The sequence below is a fragment of the Pelobates fuscus genome, chromosome 12 (genome assembly GCF_036172605.1).
Source record: "Pelobates fuscus isolate aPelFus1 chromosome 12, aPelFus1.pri, whole genome shotgun sequence".
Lineage (NCBI taxonomy): Eukaryota > Metazoa > Chordata > Amphibia > Anura > Pelobatidae > Pelobates > Pelobates fuscus.
Window position 1 is genome coordinate 136,794,540 of NC_086328.1, and position 20,450 is coordinate 136,814,989.

General features: G+C 46.2%; 1 long non-coding RNA gene across 1 annotated transcript in view; it reads left to right on the forward strand.

Moving 5' to 3' along the window:
• LOC134578327 (uncharacterized) overlaps positions 1 to 20,450 on the forward strand; it is a 90,170-nt gene that overhangs the window by 66,096 nt on the left and 3,624 nt on the right. Inside the window, exon 2 of the long non-coding RNA XR_010086099.1 lies at positions 13,432 to 13,544. This is a non-coding gene — a long non-coding RNA (uncharacterized LOC134578327). The remainder of the gene's footprint in view (positions 1 to 13,431; positions 13,545 to 20,450) is intronic.

A 20,450-nucleotide genomic window follows, 5' to 3' on the forward strand; every position in this document is an offset into this window, starting at 1 on the left:
ATTCACTAAGAGAGAAAGGTAGTTCTTGGCAGTGACACTTTGTCACAACATTAAAACCACTGGATATGGATTAGGCAGCAAGTGAACAGTCAGTTCTTGAATTTCATGTGTAGGAAACAGGATTCATTGGCAGGTAAAAAAAGGTTTGAGTGACTTTGACAAGGGTTAAATAGTGATGGCTAGATGACTGGGTCAGAGTATTTCCAACATGGCAAGTCTTGCGGCGCGGTCCCAGTATGCAGTGATTAGTACCTACCAAACGTGGACACCCAAGGCTCATTGATGCACGTGGGGTGTGAAGGCAAGCCTGTCTGGAGCTACTGTAGCTCAATTTGCTGAAAAAGTTATTGCTGGCCATGATAGAAAGGTATCGGAATACACAGTGCATTGCAGGTTGCTGCGTATGGGGCATTCTGCTCAGAGTGCCCATGATGACCCCTGTCCACCACCGAAAGCGCCTCTAATAGGGACATGAGTATCAGAACTGGATCTTGGAACAATGGCAGAAGGTTTGCTCGTCTGATGAATCATGTTTTCTTTTAGATCAGGTGAATGGCCCGGGGAAGAAATGGCAGCAGGATGCCCCATGGGAGGAAGACAGGCTGGGTGGATATAGAAGAACCAGTCGTGGATTTCTTTCTAAGTTTAAGTGTAGGTTGTCGTATGGTGGAGTAGGATTGCGTGTTGTAGTGAGGTGGGCAGGTTGCGGGGCTGGGGGATTGTCAGAGAACCTCTTTATCATCGTATAAATTGTGCCCCAGTATGGGAGATTAGTGAGCGTTCCCACCAAATACAAAGTAAAAACATGTTTTTAATAGAATGACCCTTTCATCAAGTTTGAGGTCGATTTTTTGTTAAATTAAGTACATGTAAAAATATGAGAATAACCGATCCCTCCCTTTGGTATATGACAGGATCCTCCTGCCATATACGTAAACCTTGGTTCAGACAGTGTTTGAAAACCTCTATGTCTAATTCTTTTCAAAACCTGATGAAAGGATCGTTATATTAAAAAAACAGATTTAGGTGACATTTATCCATAAAGGACTGGCATGGGAAACACGGTCCTGTGCAGCTTATTTTACTCTGGACACATTCCCAATGTTCCTTATGCCTGGAAGAGCTGCAACCTGTGGTAGATCCGCCAGGGCCGCATATTAAGGGGCCCATCGGTTGGCCCTAACAGCATGTATTTCCAGGGGGCCGGTCAGCGCTGTGGCTCTTTAACAGCACGAACGGGGCTTCTGAGATGACATCAGAGCTGGGAGGAAGTGACTGCCCAAGGCACTCCTCCCAGCTTACACCGGGAGCCGCGCAGGAGGAAGGAGGAGGGAGTCAGAGTGGGAACCATCAAGTTGAGCCACCACTGGACCCCAGGGAAGTAACCCTCCTGCATCTAAAAGGTAGGAAACAGGAGGGTGACTAAAACATTTTGTATATGTGTGTGTTTGTTTGTATGTATGTATGTATGTGTGTGTGTTTGTATATGTGTGTGTTTGTGTATGTGTGTCTGTACAAATGTGTGTCTGTATGAATGTTTCTCTGTATGTGTGTCTGAATCTCTGTGTGTGTGTTTGTGTATGTATGTGTATGTGTGTGTCTGTGTGAATGTATGTGTGTGTGACACATTCATTTTAATGGTGTGACTATGGGGTGTGGGTGTGAGTGGGTAGTATGTCGGGGGGGGTATCAATTTTTAAATCCACTCTATGCATCCTACCTCTGAGGGATAAACTACTTATCCCATAAATCTCTGATGAATATCAGACTCCTGTATACCAGAGTGAGGCATTCCTGATTCCTATCCTGGCGAGGGGCGTAAAACTGACACACGTGCAATAGAATATAAAACGAAAGTAAACAAAATGTTTTTTTACTTTTTAGGTGTATTTTTAACGCATTTTCTGTGTTATTTCTTGTTAATGGGGAGGGGGGGATTTTCAAACATGTATTTCCCTCTAGTAATACTTTTTACTGGGTAATCAATCACGAAAGGTAAATGATAAACCAGGAGATTTCCAGTCGTTTATCACCAGTCAGATAATGTCAATAATGTCGATAATGTCGAGATTTTTATACCATCTCTCCTAATAAACGACTTGCTATATATAGTTCGATGGGTACCGTGTTTGAATGCCTTGTTCAGTTGGAAATGTATTTCCTGAGTAATCTAGCAGAACAAAGCTCAACTCTGTATATGAAGTTCCATATTATGTCTTTTGCTTATGTTAGTCTGGTGTTTATTAATACTCTCTGTAAAGTCCTGCAGGCCCCGAGGGTGCATAGGATTTAATGTGCACAGCCATAAAAGGCAGACATGCAGTGCAGTGAAATGTAGAGGGCTTGTGTTGTTGTTAGGGTGCTATAGAAACTAATCTTCATATAAAAGAGTTATAGAAAAATAAAAGCATTCCCCCTCAACCTCCCACGTCACAGCTGCATTAACTGATTAAATATAATTAACAATGGTTTCATAGCAAAATGTGTTCCATTCCTCCGAGGCCAGAGAGTTAAGGAACACCGGGGAGGGGGGGGGGGGGGGGCGCAGGGCGGGGGGACCCGGAAAAGTCCTGCAAATGTGACACAGTTAAAGGGACACTTCAAGCATCCGGACCACTTCAATTGTATATATAATAAACCATAAAGGGGCACTCAATTCACCATATCCTATACAGCATGTAGTGGTTATGGTGTTATGGTACCAGGAGCCTCCTTGCGTTGTTCCACTGATATGTATTCCATCCATTTTTGGAGGGAATTCCTTGGATGAGAGTGACAGCTTGGGCAAATTGATATTTCTAAAGTGGATGTTATAGGAGAGAGTGCTGGAACGTAACGTTAAAGGTCAAGAGTTAATAGGGCACACAAGGGGATAACCCTAGGTAAACAGTAAGTAATAAAAAGGAACTGCCCGATGATGTTCTGATTTTTAAAACGTAACATTTAATAAATTAATTAAAAAACATTGTGTCACAAAGTGAAATGGTATAAGAAGTAAACTCACTTAACAAAGTCAATTTTCTATAAAGAAAAAGTGAAAAAGAGTTAAGATAAAGATAATATATACATAGTTAACGACCAAATGGTCATAAAATTAGAGATCAAAACCGGTTTGATTTCTGCTCCGTATATATGGAGGTAGAGACGTGTCTGTGATCTTGTGATAGTAGTTAGACTGCCAGGGAAAGACTAGCAGTCTGCAATTCCAAGTGTCAAGTAGAGCAAGTGTAACAAAGGGAAAGGATGTGCCGATAGACTCTAATGTAACAATTGTCCTTGAAGTTAGCTGCTGTCTACGCTGTTGCCTGAGCTCTGGCTTGAACAGAAAAATAAATCTAACGATACCCAATAGTAAATATAGCAAAAAACCAAACTCAAGTGAAAAAATGTCCCCCCAAACTGCGCTGTAGTCAGTAAGTTAGAGTATTCTAAACTGCGCCTTCGAGGGCACCTATTCTGTATTGATTTGCAATCTGCTAATCTAAAGTTAGCACCATTGAGGAAAAATTAAATAATATTAAAGAAAAACTGCATTTGATATACTGGCTTCTCTCTGTGTCCTTGATCTGTGGACAATCTTTTACTCACTATATTGTGTCTCAGGCAATACTTGGTATATTTATAGAAGTCAGAGGTGAGCAGAGTAGAGGCCAGACACGCGTTTCGCCGGTCAAGCAGCTCTTGAAGAGCCACCTGACTGGCGAAACGCTCGTCGGGACTCTACTCTGCACACCTCTGACTTCTATAAATATACCAAGTATTGGTATTACCCAACACACTTTTTCTTTATGGAAAATTTACTTTATTAAGTGAGTTTACTTCTTATACCATTTCACTTTGTGACACAATGTTTTTTAACGAATATATTAAACATAACATTTTCGAAATCATAACATCATAGGGCAGTTCCTCTTTATTATTTTCTAAAGTGGAACTTCTGCTTCAGAGATATATCTAAAGAGGGGCCTGATTGCAGGTGCTGCACGCAAAAGGTATGTTAACATCAGTGGTGTACACACCGCGGTCACAGGGGTCGCAGCTGCGCCCGGGCCCGTCACTCCAGGGGACCGGCCGCCCTGCGGACCCCTGCGACCGGTTACCAGCTGCCTTGTTTTGCGGCCCGTGCAGCAAACCAGCGGGGCCGCATGTTAAGGGGTCCATCGGGTTGCCCATGCTGTCAGGGCCACCGGATGGATATGGATTATCAGGGGGCCCGGTGAGCGCTGGGCGCTTTAACAGCACGAACGATCCCCCTGTGATGAGATCACTGCTGGGAGGAAGTGACTCCCCGGTCACTCCTCCCAATTATCAGAGCCCAGGAGGGACTTAGAATGGGAACTCTGACTCCCATCAGGCTGAGCCACCACTGGACCCCAGGGAAAGTCACAAAATGTAGAAAACAGGATACATTTTGTGTATGTGTGTGTTTGTCTCTGCCTCTGTATGTGTGTGTGTGTCTCTGTTTTGTGTGTGTCTGTGTCTCTGTATGTATCTGTGTGTCTCTGTATGCGTGTGTGTCTGTGTCTCTGTATGTGTGTGTGTCTGTGTATCTCTCTTTATGTGTGTGTGTCTCTGTATGTATGTGTGTTTGTCTGTGTGTATGTATGTGTCTGCGTGTGTGTGTGTATATGTGTGTGTGTATGTGTATGTGTGTGTATGTAAGTGTGTGTGTGTGTGTGTGTCTGTCTGTCTGTGTGTATGTATGTGTGTGTCTCTGTATGTATGCGTCTGCATGTGTGTATGCGTCTGTGTGTATGTATGTATGTATGTGTGTGTCTATATGTATGTGTGTATGTATGTGTCTGTCGGGGGGTTTGTCTGTCTGTGTGCATGTGTTTGTGTCTGTATGTGTGTGTCGGGGGGGGCACGGATCGGGGGCAAGGAGGGGCCAAAGATCAGTTTCGCACCGGGGCCCAATGGATTGTGTGTACGACACTGGTTAACACATTTATGTGTGTATCTATTTGTATGTGTCATTTTGTGTATGTGTATCTGTGTGTCAGTGTGTATTTGTGCACGTGTGTGTGTGTGTGTGTGTATGTGTGTGTCAAGGTGTCAGTAAATATATCTGTGCTAAAGTGTGTGTATGTGTATCATGGTCTTTGTATGTGTCAGTGTGTGTATTGGGTCTGTCAGGGTGTGCGTATACATCAGTGTGTATATCTATGTTTGTGTTCATATGTGTGTATCTGTGTGTGTTAATGTGTATGTATATCTGGATCCATCTTATTGGCCAGGAAAAGGAAGGCCATGCCCCAGTCCCCTAATGTGCTTCATTACAATATCTAATGTTTCTTTTAACCAACAGATAAGGTAGGAAGATGCTGTCACTATATAATATACTTATGAATAGAAGTATCCGATTTCACTTCCGGGTGCAAAACGTTGTCAATGTATATGCTAATTCTCTGTCTCACACTGATGATGTCATTTTGGCGCTAAATTTAACATTTTAATGAAGCGTACTAGCTATAAATACCCTTATGTACCTGGTTATTTGTTTCCATTACCACTTGATGAAGCCCTGTTAAAAATTGTTGTTTTTAACTATTATTGTGTAAATAAATGAATATTGGCCATTTTACCTTTCCTGTGCCGTATACACTTTTTAAAAATTTTTTTTTTTTTTTTTTGACAATCTTTATTTTCCAAATTCAAACGTGTACAGTACATGTGAACAAGATGAGCTGTAGGGCACACCAATCATCATAGATCCAAAAGAAAAACTCCGGTATGTGGCATAGGAATTTACATCATAGCATAGTTATAGCAAAAATGAGCCTCAGATAGAGCCCTCTAGATAGAACATAGAAAGCAACTGGTTAACAAGCTAGTTAGTACATTTGCAAGGAGCCACGGTAACCTGCTTGTGGTCCGGAGTGCGCAATGGTAGACAGATGTGGGTGACTTCGAATCGTTGGAGCGTACAGAGGTAAATCAAGAGTGGGGTGTAAAATACGAATAGGGTCTAGGGCGGGAAGATGCCAACGTTAAGGAGTTTCTGTTAGGGCTAATAGCTTACAACAATAAAATCAGGTAAATATCACATGTGAGGCAATTCAGCTTAGTCGTAATATGGGTCGTGATCCCCTTTTACATGAGCGTAGACTGTGACGATCAGCAAACGGGGTATGGGGTGCAAAATGATGGGATAGAAGTAAGCGCCTGTTGCGCGATACCCGGTCGAGAAATGGCTACGGGGTAGTCTGGCGGGTATGGGTCATCCGTCACAGCGGTCTAGGGATCTGGTTAAGTCAGAGTCCGTCAGGCCGGTCAGCTAACGTGAGAGGGGTAGTATAGTCCATGATGCGAGGGGTCAATGACCCTGTGTCCGAAGTCTGGTTATGAATGACAGGTGTCCAGGGTAGGGCAAGGTCTGGGCGGTATATGGATGGTATTTCAATGTAGGTGAGCAGGGAGAGGAGGGGAGGGGAGAGAGGGTGGGGACGAGGGGGGGGGGGGAGAGGGATCCACGGTTCCCGTCCCCGTCCATCATGAGGTACCACAACCATGGCATCCAGGTACGATCGCACCTCTCCAATCTGCCCTGTAGGGCTGCCGTGAGTGATTCCATGTGGTGTATCTCCCCTACTCTGTCTAGCCACCGCTGGAAGGTGGGTGCACCTTTTTGTCTCCACTGGGCGGGAATCAACGCTATGGCTGCAGTCAGGAGGTGTCTGACCAGGGATTTTTTGTAGGCCGAGATAGACATGTCTGTATGGTGCAATAGCATGGTGAGAGGGTGAAAGGGGAGGGTGATGTCTGTTATGAGACGGATGGCTTCTCTGATTTGCGTCCAGAAGGGCACAATATCAGGGCACGTCCACCATATGTGGAGGAAGGAACCGTCCGTGCCACCGCATCTCCAGCATTCCTTAGGGGATCCTGGGTCTATACGGTGTACCACGTCAGGGGTTCTATACCAGCGCGTGAGGATCTTAAAGCCTGTTTCTTGAACCTTAGAGCTGATGGAGGTTTTGTGTGTTAGCGCAAAAATCTTGTCCCATTCCTGGTCCGTGAGTGTAGTCTCTGTCTCTTCTTCCCATTTAGCTATATATCTAGGGTGTGTCCGATGTTCGCTATCAAGCAGTGTCGCATAAAGCAGTGATATTCCCCTGTCGGGGTGGGTTCGGGATGTGCACAGTGACTCAAACTGAGTGGGGGGTCTGTGTAGGCACTGTTTGTTTGAAAAGGCGTTATAGTAGGCCCGTATCTGAGCATAGTGGAAGTGGTCTAGTCCTGTGGGGGCCTTGTCCCCAAGGATGGCCGCAAGGGGTATAAGTTGGTGTCCCTGTAGGAGCTGTCGGAAGCTAAGCCAGTCGGAGTCGGTGAAGGAACGCAGATCTGCTGGCGTGAGACCTCCACCCACCCCCGGGTTGTGGGTAATGGGTGTAAGGGGGCTGTCGGTGGTGGTGAGCTGGCGTGTATACCGTAGTGAGCACCAGACCCGTAATGTAGCGTCTATCAGAGGGTTGCCCGTTTGTAGCGATGTCAGAGTGAGAGAGCTGAGCCACAGGCGGGAGGGAAGAGTGCCCTTCGCCTGCGCCTGTTCAATGGGGACCCATTGCTTGGCCGTGGGGTGGGCGTGCCAGTCTATCACCCTGAGCAGATGTGTCGCGTGGTAGTACCCTTGAGGGGAAGGGAGGCCTGCGCCCCCTTTGCGTTTGGGGCGTTCTAATAGTGCCCTGCTAATCCTGCTTGCCTTCCCATTCCATACAAATTGCCGTATGGCTGTGTTCAGTGATTGAAAGTATGTCCTGGGGATGGTGATGGGGATAGCCTGGAACAGGTACAGGAGACGCGGGAGTATATTCATTTTTATTACGTTGATTCGTCCGAACCAGGAAACGTAAAGATTCCTCCAGCGTTGAAAGTCCGTTTGTATTACCGCGAGTATGGTGAGGAAGTTCAGTCGAAATAGGGATGATAGGTCACTGGGCAGCCATACGCCAAGATATTTAAGTTTGGAGTCACACCACGAGAAGCGGAACTGGGATTTTAAGTGAGCGACCCTCTCAGCTGCGAGGGATATCGGTAGAGCTTCCGATTTGCTCATGTTGAGTTTTAGGTTGGATATGTCGCCAAAGGTCCTGAAGGCACGGAGGAGGTTGGGGAAAGAGATTGCGGGGTTGTCTAAAAAGAATAACATATCGTCCGCGTAAGCCGCTACTTTATGTTCCGTATGGTGAAGTCGGTATCCGCTGATGCCCCCATCCCGTCTGACCGCCTCTAGAAAAGGTTCCAGAGTGAGGGCAAACAGGAGGGGGGACAGAGGACACCCTTGTCTAGTTCCGTTACGGATGGAAAAGGGGGCCGAGAGAGCGCCGTTCACCCGAATGCGGGCCGTAGGGTCTGTATATAGGGAGAGGATCCATGAGCGGATATGGGGGCCAAATTGCATATGGCGAAGGGTGGCTTCGAGGTAGAGCCAATCTACCCGGTCGAAGGCCTTCTCTGCATCGGTGGATACCAGAATTAGGTTCCTCTTCATCGACCGGGCAGAATGGATCATGTGTAGGGCCCGGATAGTGTTATCACGCGCCTCACGTCCCGGGATGAATCCTACCTGATCCGGGTGGACAAGGGTAGGGAGTACTCGGGAAAGTCTCATGGCTATGGCTTTGGCGAAAAGCTTGAGGTCTGCGTTAAGGAGGGAGATCGGTCTGTAGCTCCCGCATTCCGCGGGATCTTTGCCCTCCTTTGGAATGACCGTCACGGTGGCGCGTAGAGTGTCTGTTGGGAACCGACCCTCTTCCAGCAAAGAGTTGAAGCCGAGTACAAGGCGTGGGAGCAGTACGTCCCCGAACCTGCGTAGGTACGAGACGGGCAGACCATCCGGGCCCGGGGCCCTGTGGGTTTTAGATCGTTTGAGCGCAGCGGCCAACTCTTCCACTGTGAGTGGCTGTTCTAGTTCCTCAGCCAGGCCTTCTGGGAGCGTGCGGCCTACGTGTTCCGTAAGGAAGTTCTCTATGTTGCGCAAGTGTTGGGGCGCATCAGTACGTCGGGTGGTATTATCTATGTTATAGAGCTCCTCATAGAAGAGCCTGAAAGTTTGTAGTATATCAGTCGGTGTCCTTTTCATAGTCCCGTCCCGTCCCTTGACCTGGTGTATGTGGTGTTGTCTCTGTCTCTGTTTCAGGGTGCGTGCTAGTGTCCTACCGCATTTGTCTGAGAACTCGTAGAAATGTCTGTTGGATTTGCGAATGGTGAGCAAAAGGTTCTGGGATAGAAGGTCTTTGAGTTGCCGTCGCGCGTCTGTAAGGTGGCGGTAGATATCGTCTGTTTGGTCAGTCTTGTGTCGTGTCTCTAGGGTGGCTATTTCGCGTGTCAGGTCCTGTATCTTAGCGGTATGTTCCCTCTTCCGTTGGGTGCATATACTGATCAGGTGTCCCCGTATGACGCATTTATGTGCCTCCCATATAGTGAGGGGGGCAACGTCCGGTGTGTCATTGTCATCAAAGTATTGGGTCAGTATTTGGGCTACGCGTGTGGTAGTTTCATTGTCCGTCAGAATGTTCTCGTTAAGTCTCCAGTGGCGTTCACTGGGTTTAAAGAGCGGTGATTTGAGTGTAACCTGGACCGGTGCGTGGTCTGAGTCGTGTTGTATGCCAATGGAGGAATCTATCAGGAGGGGGAGATATTCTTGCGCAAGGAAAATATAATCTATTCTACTGTATCTGGTGTGGGCTGCTGAGTAGCAAGTGTAATCCCTGTCCTCGGGGTGCACCACCCTCCAGCAGTCAATCAGGCCTGATTTAGCTAAGGATTGTTTAGCCTGACGTATACAATGTAGGGGAATGGCACTGGTACCCACAGACGAGTCCATCCGTGGGTCCAGTGGAATGTTGAGGTCTCCGGCCAGGATCAGCGTGCCCTCTCGGAATTTTTCTAACAGTGTGAGGGTTTTAGTCAAGAACCGGTGCTGTCCTTTGTTAGGGCAGTATATCGTGGCGAAGGTGTACTTATGGTCGGCAATATCGCCTTTAACAAATATGTATCTGCCCAGGGGGTCTGCCTGTGAGGCGGAGCTGGTAAAAGGGGTGCTGTGGGAGAAGAGGATGGCTACCCCCGCTCTTTTGGCATCGGGATGATTGGCATAATAGCCTAGGGGGAATCGTTTATCCCTGATCAGGGGGGCATCCCCCCCCTTCAGGTGTGTTTCCTGAATGAATGCCACCGAGGTCTTCTGAGCCCAGAGGGAGCGTAGTAAATGTCTCCGTTTTTCGGGGGTGTTGAGGCCTCGGACATTATGCGTCCTCAGAGTTAAAGGTGCGGGCCGATAGCCCGATGCCATGGCTGAGCACTGGCGCGAGATGCGGGGGGGTCGGACCGTGGGTTTCCGACGGGGGGGGGTAGGAGAAGGAGAGGTAAGGGGGTTGGAAGAGGAAGGAGAGGTAAGGGGGGGATGAGGGGGGGAAGATAGGAGGAGGTGGGCACCTAGTAGGGGGTCAGGGGTTATAGGCAACCGTGGCCCTAGGTCAAGTGAGGATGACCTTATATACAGGTGGGTCAGTTGCTGGGAGGTCTGGAAGTCGAGTGTGTGAGAACCGTCCGGTGGCACCGGGTGTCACGTTCCCCCGGACCACATTAGGGTGGATAGAATGTCGTTCAGGGGTCATTCTGGTTAGTGCAAGAGGGGGGGCAACACTTGTGGAGTTAGCGGTCTGTTTGAGGGGCAAGAAGGCGTCCGTAAGGGCTTGTTAGGTGCGGGTCAGCAGTCAGGGCTACGGGACAGCAGGGGCCGGAGGGGGGTCTAGTTGCGTCAAGTACGTTCCCCTGGGGGGGGGTCCTCTCCTGGATAACCCAGGTATTGCGGGGAGGGTGAGGTGGCCATGGTGGTTCTCTCGTCCGGGCCGTATAGTAAGAGCGGTCTGCTGGGCAGGGGCGGGGGGGGGAGGGGAGGGGATAGGGAGGTGCAAGGGGCTACTGGCGGGGCGTAGAGAAAGCATACATTCTGACGAGGGGTGCATCAGTTTGCAGGGAGCATACAATTCAAACCACTGTTCGCAATTATTACAACAGTTGAACCTTAGCCAATTTCTCCGTTAGCTCATTAGGCCCTATGTCTTAGCTACTGGGCAAGGGAGGGTCTGCAGGTTCTTTCGGGCAAGAAAGACGTGCAGGGTTGTTGGTGGGTTAGAAAATCAGTACACAGTCTGGTAAGAGGAAAGCAGCTATGCAAACAGTGTGCAAGGCAAACGACAATTCACATAATATACATAATATTCAGCAAATGAAGCATGGTCAGGCTCCCCGTGTACACGCGGTATCCCCATCCTGGCCACTGGGCCGAGGAGGGGTCCGCCATGACCCTTGGGCATTAGGGGCATCGGCAGTCTGGTAGCGGGAGTAGAGGCTTGCCCGAGACTGCGTGGCGCCCGGTAGGGCGTGGGCGGTGAGTGCGCTAGCTTACATGTCTCGCCACGTGCCACATGAGATGTTCAGGTGAAGGCTAAGCCACCCACAGGCCCCCCGCCCCCTCCCATCCCCCGACCCAGGAACGGAGCGGCCGCCCTAGTTCTAATCTGGGGAGCGTATCGGGTTCGAGCTGGGTCAACAACAGCTTAGTGGCATATTTAGCGGCTGCATGGGCAGTAGGTTTCGGGAAGAGCGAGTCTACTGGTATCATACACAACGGGTAAAAGAACAGAGAATATGCAAATAAACATACAAAACCAATCCAAGTCCCCCCCTCCCGCCAACACCCATCCCCAACCTGGCACTGGGTCCCCCCTATCTAATAGTTGAAAAGGGAAACGGTTCCCGGGGGCTCTAAACATTATTGGGGAGGCTTGCAATTCGACATGGGCAGTCGGGCGGGCGGTCGGCTGGGCCTTGGGTAGCGTCCAGAGTCCCGGCTTTGGTGGTAGGAGGTGTCAAGGGAAACGGTGTGCTCCGGCTTCCCGGGCGTGAGGAGGTCCGTTAGCGGCCGTCCTGGGGCAATAATATAAGGGTCCACACCCGTACCCCACCCAAAAGCTATAAAAAAAACGTGGGAAATCGAGTCCCCCCCAGTTGCCTTGAGTGTCCCCAAGATTCCGACCCCGGGCCCCCGTGGTCTGCGTGGGAGAGAAAACAACAGTGTACCCCGTGTGCAATATTATATGAGTACTTAGCTGTCATCGAGGCCGTTAGGTGGGTACGTCCGCTTACAGGAGCAATCACAGTGGGCCAGGGGACATCGGGGCCGGGGTTGATACGAGTTCGATTATTCTTCGGGCCCGTTAGGGCCTCCCCATCGGAGAGGCTGTGTGTCTCTACGTGCCTGGTTGCGGAGCTGTGCAGGTACCTCCGGGTGCTCCGGGCGTGGTGGAGGTTGGTCCAGTATCCAGTTGCGGATGGTGACCGGCGGTAGGTCCATCGATCTCAGGAAGCTGGGTACGTCGTTGGGCCATCTCAGGGAGCTCCATGTGTTCCCCCGCTTGGCTTGGAGGCTGAAGGGGAAACCCCACTTGTAGGGTATGCGTTTCTCCTGAAGGATGTGCGTGAGTGGCCGCAACGCCCTCCTTGCATCTAGGGTAAGGGCCGATAGATCCTGGTAAAGCGAGACTGCGGCATCTTGGAAGACGACAGTCTGAGCACGTGCGGCCCTCATGATGGCGTCTTTGAGTTGGAAGGACAGGAGGCAGCAAATGACGTCGCGTGGAAGGCCGTCTCTTCTGGGGGGGCGAAGGGCCCTGTGGGCTCGTTCAATCTGGTAGTCATCCGGGGCATCCACACCCAAGATATGGGTAAAGAGCTGCTTGAGGGCAGTGTCCAGATTTTCATTCTCAGCCTCCGGTAGGCCTCTGATTCTTATGTTGTTTCGTCGCCCCCTATTATCCAAATCCTCCACCTGTCTACGGAGCTCGAGCAGAACCGAGCCCTGTCTAGCAGTGGCATGATCAGCGGTTTGGGAGTGCTGGATGGCCCTGATATTCTCCCCCTCCAGCTCCGTGACTCTTTCCTCCAGGGCAGTGAGGTCTCTGCGCACCTCCTGGATTTCTTCTCTGATCGCCGCCCTTAGTTCCGTTACCAGTGCAGTTTTATCGCTTTTGGAGAGCATGTTGGCAGATATAGAGGCCAGTTCAGCGGTAATGTGCGTTAACTGGTCACTTCCCACCGGGCCCGGTTCCAGACCTGCGTTGTTGTCCAGGTCCGGGGACACGGCCGCCATTTTGTCCGCGTGTTTCGCGGCTCGGGGGCCGTCCGGGTAGGCAAGGAAATCATCCAGCGGTCCGGTATTTTTCCTCGGTGGGCTAGTGCTTGAGGGTCCTGGGGTGCCCTGGCGTTTCGTTCTCCCCATATTAGGCGTGAAATGTGGCATTTATAAGGGGCTTTGTGGTCCGGGTTCGCGGAGCTCCGGCGATGTGCGACTCACTCCATGCACGGCAAGCCACGCCCCCCCACTTTTTTAAAATTTTATTAATTTATTCTAACCTGGTCATCCAGAACTTTGAAGAACTACTTGCAAAAAAATATCCCAGGTGGGAATTATTCCACCCACGCCCAGAGAATTGAGCAGTATCTCCAAATACTGAGTTGAGCAGTATCTCCAAATGTGAGTATAATACCTTATTATTGACCATTTAAAAACATAACTATATACAGAGAGCACTATTTTTGCCTTGCTTTTTTCTTTTTGGGACACCTTCACTTTGAGGACTTTGTTGAAAATATCATCACCTACATCCTACCAGTGAGGGATTAACATCACTGAATGCGAGTTACACCTGAGCTTGTACTAGCTCTACAGTATGTGAGTAGAACTATTACGTATTGTATTTTATCTGTTCGTGACATATTACACTATTTCAGTTTCTTTTTTTTTCCTATGGTCATACCGGATAAAAAGAAACAATTATCTCAAGATTCACACAAGAAAACCAACAACAAAAGGTCATGTTCTAATCACCATTGTACCTCATTTTTATTTTCTACATATTTTGGACTGTAATAATTTCAGAATGTTTTTTTTGTTATTGTAAGTTCATTTAAGTACCTTATTATATATTTTTATAATTGTGGTGCAACCTAATATCTGTTCTATTGTATACATTCTTTTTTGTCCGTGAGGGAGCCTTAAACGGTTTTGCTGCATGTCTTGAATACACTTTCTGGTTGGTCACTCAGCGCTGATCCATCTGTTGTCCATCTACTAAATACAGCTGACACATGTCTGGAAGAAAGCAATCCTTCTATTTTTCCCTTTTCTATCTTTTATTTGATTATCCTGCTCTCTATAGGTTGTGCGCCCCAAAAGCACGCTATTTGCACGCTAACAAAAGATTTTATGTACATGAAAAAAACAATGTTGGGCAACAGAAAAAATATGAAACACAGTAGAGAATCATATTTTAAAGAGAAGTCACATGTCTTATCATTTGCAAGGTAATGGGGAGTAGGGCCTGACTTCCAAGATAGCCAGATGTGTATTCTTCTAGCTCCTTCAATCTAGATTTCAGATCAAACAGCTCAAAATCTTACTAAAGGCAGTACAGGGTATACAACAGACCAACACTAACGCAAGCAGGTCATGATTGGACCTGAATCTCGACACTCCAACTATCCACTACCATCCGGCATGGCGGCCTAGCGAGACTGAAGATCCATTGGGTGGGAGAGACAGCCAATCTCCTGACAAGGGGCACACATCTCAGTAACTTTCCTATAGCCCCATGATCCCTCCTCCCCCCACCTTTGGACCGGTGGGTTTTATCTCAGTCCATGTTGAGGAAACTTACCTCCTTGCAGTAGTGGAATTTAAGGCTGCTGATCTGGAGACCACGTGGCAAGTCCAAAATGGCCTCTGCACCAAAACCTATACAAGGCCAAGCAGGCTTTGAAAATTGGAATCGGAGGAAATCGGAGGAGTTTGCAATACCCAAGGGTTCCTGCAGGTCTGCAAACCGTCCGCCTGGAGTAAGAGGATCCCTGGACGTAGGGAAATGGCTCCCATCAAGGCCTAAGCTCGAGTTTGTAGATAGCCCTGGTGCAACAAACCAAACCCAACGTGCTTGTATAAAGATTGGCCTTTGCTACCAAGTTTGGAGTGGTGAAATGGTGTCCAACATGGAGACTGTTTGTCTAGTCTGGCCTACATATGGCATTGGTTGACCAGAGGCTGGCAGAACTGTACATCCATAGCACTTACTCTACACTATTGGAGGGATTTCTGTTCTCTTCTCTTTACTTTTCATGCATGTAGTACTCAGTGGTATCACTACTTACTTTAACCTATCTGATATAGCCTAAATTCCTAAAAAAGTGTGAAACTCATACAATGATTGGAAAAAGTATTTGATCCCCTGCTGATTTTGACCGTTTGCCCACTGACAAAGAAATGATCAGTCTATAATTTTAATGGTAAGTGTATTTTAACAATGAGAGACAGAATAACAAAAAACAAAAAAATCCAGAAAAACGCATTTCAAAAAAGTTTTACATTGATTTTTCAATGAGTGAAATAAGTATTTGATCCCCAAACTCTCCACCATGGCCAAGACCAAAGAGCTGTCCAAGAATTTCAGGGACAAGATTGTAGACTTAAACAAGGCTGGAATGGGCTACCAGACTCGCCAAGCAGCTTGGTGAGAAGGTGACAACAGTTGGTGCGATTATTTGCAAATGGAAGAAACACAAAACAACTGTCAGTCTCCCTTGATCTGGTGCTCCATGCAAGATATCACCTCGTGGAGCTTCAACGATCATGAGAACGGTGAGGAATCAGCCCAGAACTACACAGGAGGATCTTGTTAATTAACTCAAGGCACCTGGGACCATAGTCACCAAAAAAAAACAATTGGTAACACACTACGCCGTGAAGGACTGAAATCCAGCAGCGCCCGCAAGGCCCCCCTGCTCAAGAAAGAAGTTTGCCAATGAACATCTGAATGATTCAGAGGAGAACTGGGTGAAAGTGTTGTGGTCAGATGAGACCAAAATCAAGCTTTTTGGCATCAACTCAACTCGCCGTGATTGGAGGAGGCGGAATGCTGCCTATGACCCCAAGAACACCATCCCCATCGTCAAACATGGAGGTAGAAACATTATGCTTTGGGAGTGTTTTTCTTCTAAGGGGACAACTGCACTGCATCAAAAGAACAATGGATGGGGCCATGGACCGTCAAATCTTGGAACCTCCTTCTCTCATCCAGGGCATTGAAAATAGGCAGTGGATGGGTATTCCAGCATGACAATGACCCAAAACACACAGCCAATGCAAAAAAGAAGTGGCTCAAGAAGAAGCACAGTAAGGTCCTAGAGAGGTCTAGCCAGTCCCCAGACCTTAACCCCATGGAAAATCTGTGGAGGGAGCTGAAGGTTCGAGTTGACAAACGTCAGCCTCAAAAACCTTAATGACTTGGAGATGATCTGCAAAGAGGAGTGGGACAAAATCCCTCCTGAGATGTCTGCAAACCTGGTGGCCAACTACAAGAAACATCTGACCTCTGTGACAAGGGTTTTGCCACCAAGTACAGTACGAAGTCGAAGGGGTCAAACACTTATTTCACTCACTGACATGCAAATCAATATATAACTTTTTTTGACATGCGATCTTCTGGATTTCGTTTTGTTATTTTGTCTCTCACTGTTAAAATACACCTACCATTAAAATTATAGACTGATCACTTATTTGTCAGTGGGCAAACGTTCAAAATCAGCAGGAGATCAAATACTTTTTTCCCTCACTGTAGCTTGACTACACAATATGTTTATAGTTTATCATAACTAACGCTCTGTAAGTTGCTTTCATTGAATCTTGCTACATGTCTATTTACCTCTATGTCTCACTTACTACCAACACAGCTATTCCCATGTAAATCTAGTCTGTTTCTATAACACTAAAAATTGTGCAGTATTTAGGAATGACATCCAAATGTTTGACTATATGTTCTTCAATGTCCGTGTTTTTGCTGTTATGGACTGTATTCTCAAGCACAGCAAACAGAATTTATTCTTATTTATTTTTTTTATTGCAAGTTAACTGTAATAACAACGTACCAATTGTAAATATATATATACTACTGTTTTTTTTTTTAATTTATTTTTTTAGAGAGAATCGCTGTATGACTCCAAAACTTAAAAAAAAAACTTTAATTTGAAATAATAACCAGTCCTCATTCGTCTATTGCAATGAGACTATTTGGCAATGGCAGTCACCAAATAATTCAAATGGCAAGATTAACATTACTGGGACTGACGGCGACAACATTTATCTAAGGTCCATCAGTGTTTTTAGTTAGAGGCAGAAAGGCAGCAAAATCCACAGCAACATGTTTCATCTTTAAATGATTCAAGAAGGAGAAATATTGAAATTGTTTTTATTTGTATCTACTAAAATATCGAAGCAATAACGATCAATAGAGGTGACAGGGAGTTATGGTCAGTTTTTCATTAAAAATATCAAAGATAGATAATCTAAACCTAGACCTGGTTATTTTTAGCATTTTTATTTCCACGCCAGTGTTCACGGAGAAACAGACTGTTTTCGATGATTAGTCACAAAAAGGTAAATTTGTCTGTGATAAACGTTGTATTATGTCTTTGAGTTTGAAGCATTCTTGAAAACAGAATCAGGGTCAAACAAGTCCATGTTTGGTATAAAACGTACCATGGTTATTCTCATCTTTGAACCTTAGTGAGTTTAACGCTGAACACTCTGTGACTGTTGGCAGGTTTCAACAAGGGTTCAACTTAGAGAGGCATAAAAATGTTTCAAAAATAGATCATTCAACAAGCAACTCTGGTGCTCAAAGAAACCTTTCCCTATGTGATCGGTTCTCTAAATTACAGGAAGAGTTGATAAAAATCTAAAATTCATGAAAGTGAAGTGGTGAATAAACACTATATTATTCCTCAGCAATGATGAGACTGCTGAGTTCCAAACTTGTATATAATACAGAGAATAGAGTGCAGCATAATCCGAAAGTATGCCAAGAGGTACAATACTATAGATTGACCCAAACATTACAGGGACCTGAATCTATCTATGGAGATTTTCCTTGTTCCTTGGATTTATTTAAGTACACAAGCCACACGATTTTTTTATTTGCATTTAACATCAGAATTACTCATTGTGTTTAAACAATTTTCTGTGGGTTGTAGAAATTATCAGAAAGTGCTCAACAAAATTTTCTAAGTCATCGCAGTTAGCTGATATTATTTTTACCTGGAATGGCAACCCAAGAGCCTGGTTGTCACTTCTGGTTTGTGGGCTCATACTACACACTGATTTAATAAAGATAAAAGCTTCAATGCTCATTCTCAAATGCCTCCGTTGACGCCTCAGTAGATTAACTTGCACTAGCTAGATAACACAGCAGTTAATATAAGTAAGCAAATATTCCAGTGCCTAAAGTTAAGCATTCCACGTGGTTCTCACTTAGACCCTTCTTTCATCTTTTCTTTTTCCACCTCCGTTATTGATCATGGGATAGCTAACAAATACTTGGTGCCACCTGCTCTGACCTGCATTAAAGGCCCATGAAAGCATTATAGTCCTAGCTATCACCACAGACTAAGGTTAGGCTTTACCCTGCCTGGTCAACTCAGTGGAAAGATTGTCCACACCTTCTCCAGCAGAGGTGTACCAAAAGAATTGCATCTCCCTGCTCTAGGTTCTGCGCCACGTGCTCCACCAAGTATTCTGAGTAATCATAGCTAAGAACTCTGTATAAAAGAGCTTCAGTGGCTAGATCTCTATGGCCATATGGTGGAACTGAATCCCCATCTCTGTTTCCTGTGATAGGTGACTTTAAGTAGCCTTGTAAATTGTAAAACTGTGTTTTTACGTGTGTTCTGTTCCTTAATCTGTATTTTGTAAAACTGAAGATGAGTCCAAACTGTCTGAAGTGATCATCAGAATTGACTTAGCCTGGAGCAAAGGTGGGCCATCTACCCTACTCCAGATTTTGTGGACTACATTTTCCCTGAAGCTTTGCCAACATGCTGGCTATAAGAACATTATGGGTGATGTAGCGTTGTCTACCCCAGGCCTAGAGAGAGATCTCCCAGCCCTTATCACCAGGCATGTTCCATAAAAACATCCTACTTATGTTTTTCCTTACTGCCGTGGAACACGTACCACTCCTATCTTTTTTGGTAAGGGGGTAATGCAAGGGTGTGAACGTCTCTGTGCCTGGCTTCCAAGGTTTCCCAACATTATGCCCAGGACGAGTGGAGAGTTGACATCCAAATGATTTTTGGGGTTACGATTATATTAATATTGTAAAGGACATTCGTGAATCTCAAGATATAAGGAGCAATGCAGCCAGATCCCAAAGTATTGTTAAAGAATGAAATTCAACACCACAATCCAACCACACAACAAAGTGGACATTGTAACGTTTCAATACACAAAGTGTGTTTGTCTATACTTGACAAAGACACTTTGTGTGTACAAAACATCTGCACTGGAGTGTTGGTGCCAAGCTTCATTCTTGTATTTTGTCTGCTGTAGGTCAAGAGCATTGCAAATTAAGAAATAATTGAGCTGTAGGCTAATGTTAAATATCTGGCATCAAAAATTAAATCTTCGTAAAAGAGACCAGTAATCTTGGGACAAGAAAGAGAGACCAATCGTTCACATCATCAACACAAGGGTTCCTTGTTTATTTGTAAGGGTGTTTGGTACAATAAAAAGTATTTTGAGTTAAAGTTCCACATCCCTAATGGCGCGAAGAAATTCTACATGATCGATTATTTCCATCGGCAAATCCTGTTTTCGGAATCCTGTATTGCGCTGTGGATGACGCTGTCCACATATTATTCTCTGTAATGTTCGATTTAACAGATATCTTGCATGACAGGAGGCACTAACTGCAGGGTAGCACCAGGACATATCCCAGTGCGCCATCCCTCTTCCGATAATGCTACTGTGTTAAAAGGGGGTGAGGAGAGGGAAACAAAATGTTTGTCTCCCCGGTTCCTCTGCCACCGTATCACGAATGGAAAAGAATGAATTGTAAGATCACAGTAAGATAATGCAGTAACCCTGACCCCATTAATGTATGTAATTATATTTATATATATATATGTAAAATAAAGTCTATGAGGGGAACATTATGCCATCTCGTACACACTCAGCCTTCCATCTCATCTACGTCTACGCTGGTGTCTCCAGAACCCCCTGAATAACATTATATTGCCAGAGACAGAGGGTGGGGGAGAGAGAGAGTATGGAGTGGAAATTGTATCAGATTATGCATGATTACTTTTGGGACATTGTGCCCCTCTCTTCCACTAGGTGGCATGCTCATACTCCTTCCCTGTATGTTTCCAGTTGAATGTTGCTTCTTCGATGTTTGAGAATTTAACCTTATAAGGATCCCTGCAGCCTTCTCCCAGCCTGGCTGGATTCTTCTCATGTGAAAGCACAGCCTGGCCAGAGCTGCGGCCTTTTAAGGCATACAGTGGTTGGCTGTTTATTGTTTCTAAGGAGGCTGCCAGAGAGAGGAAGCGATGGGGGA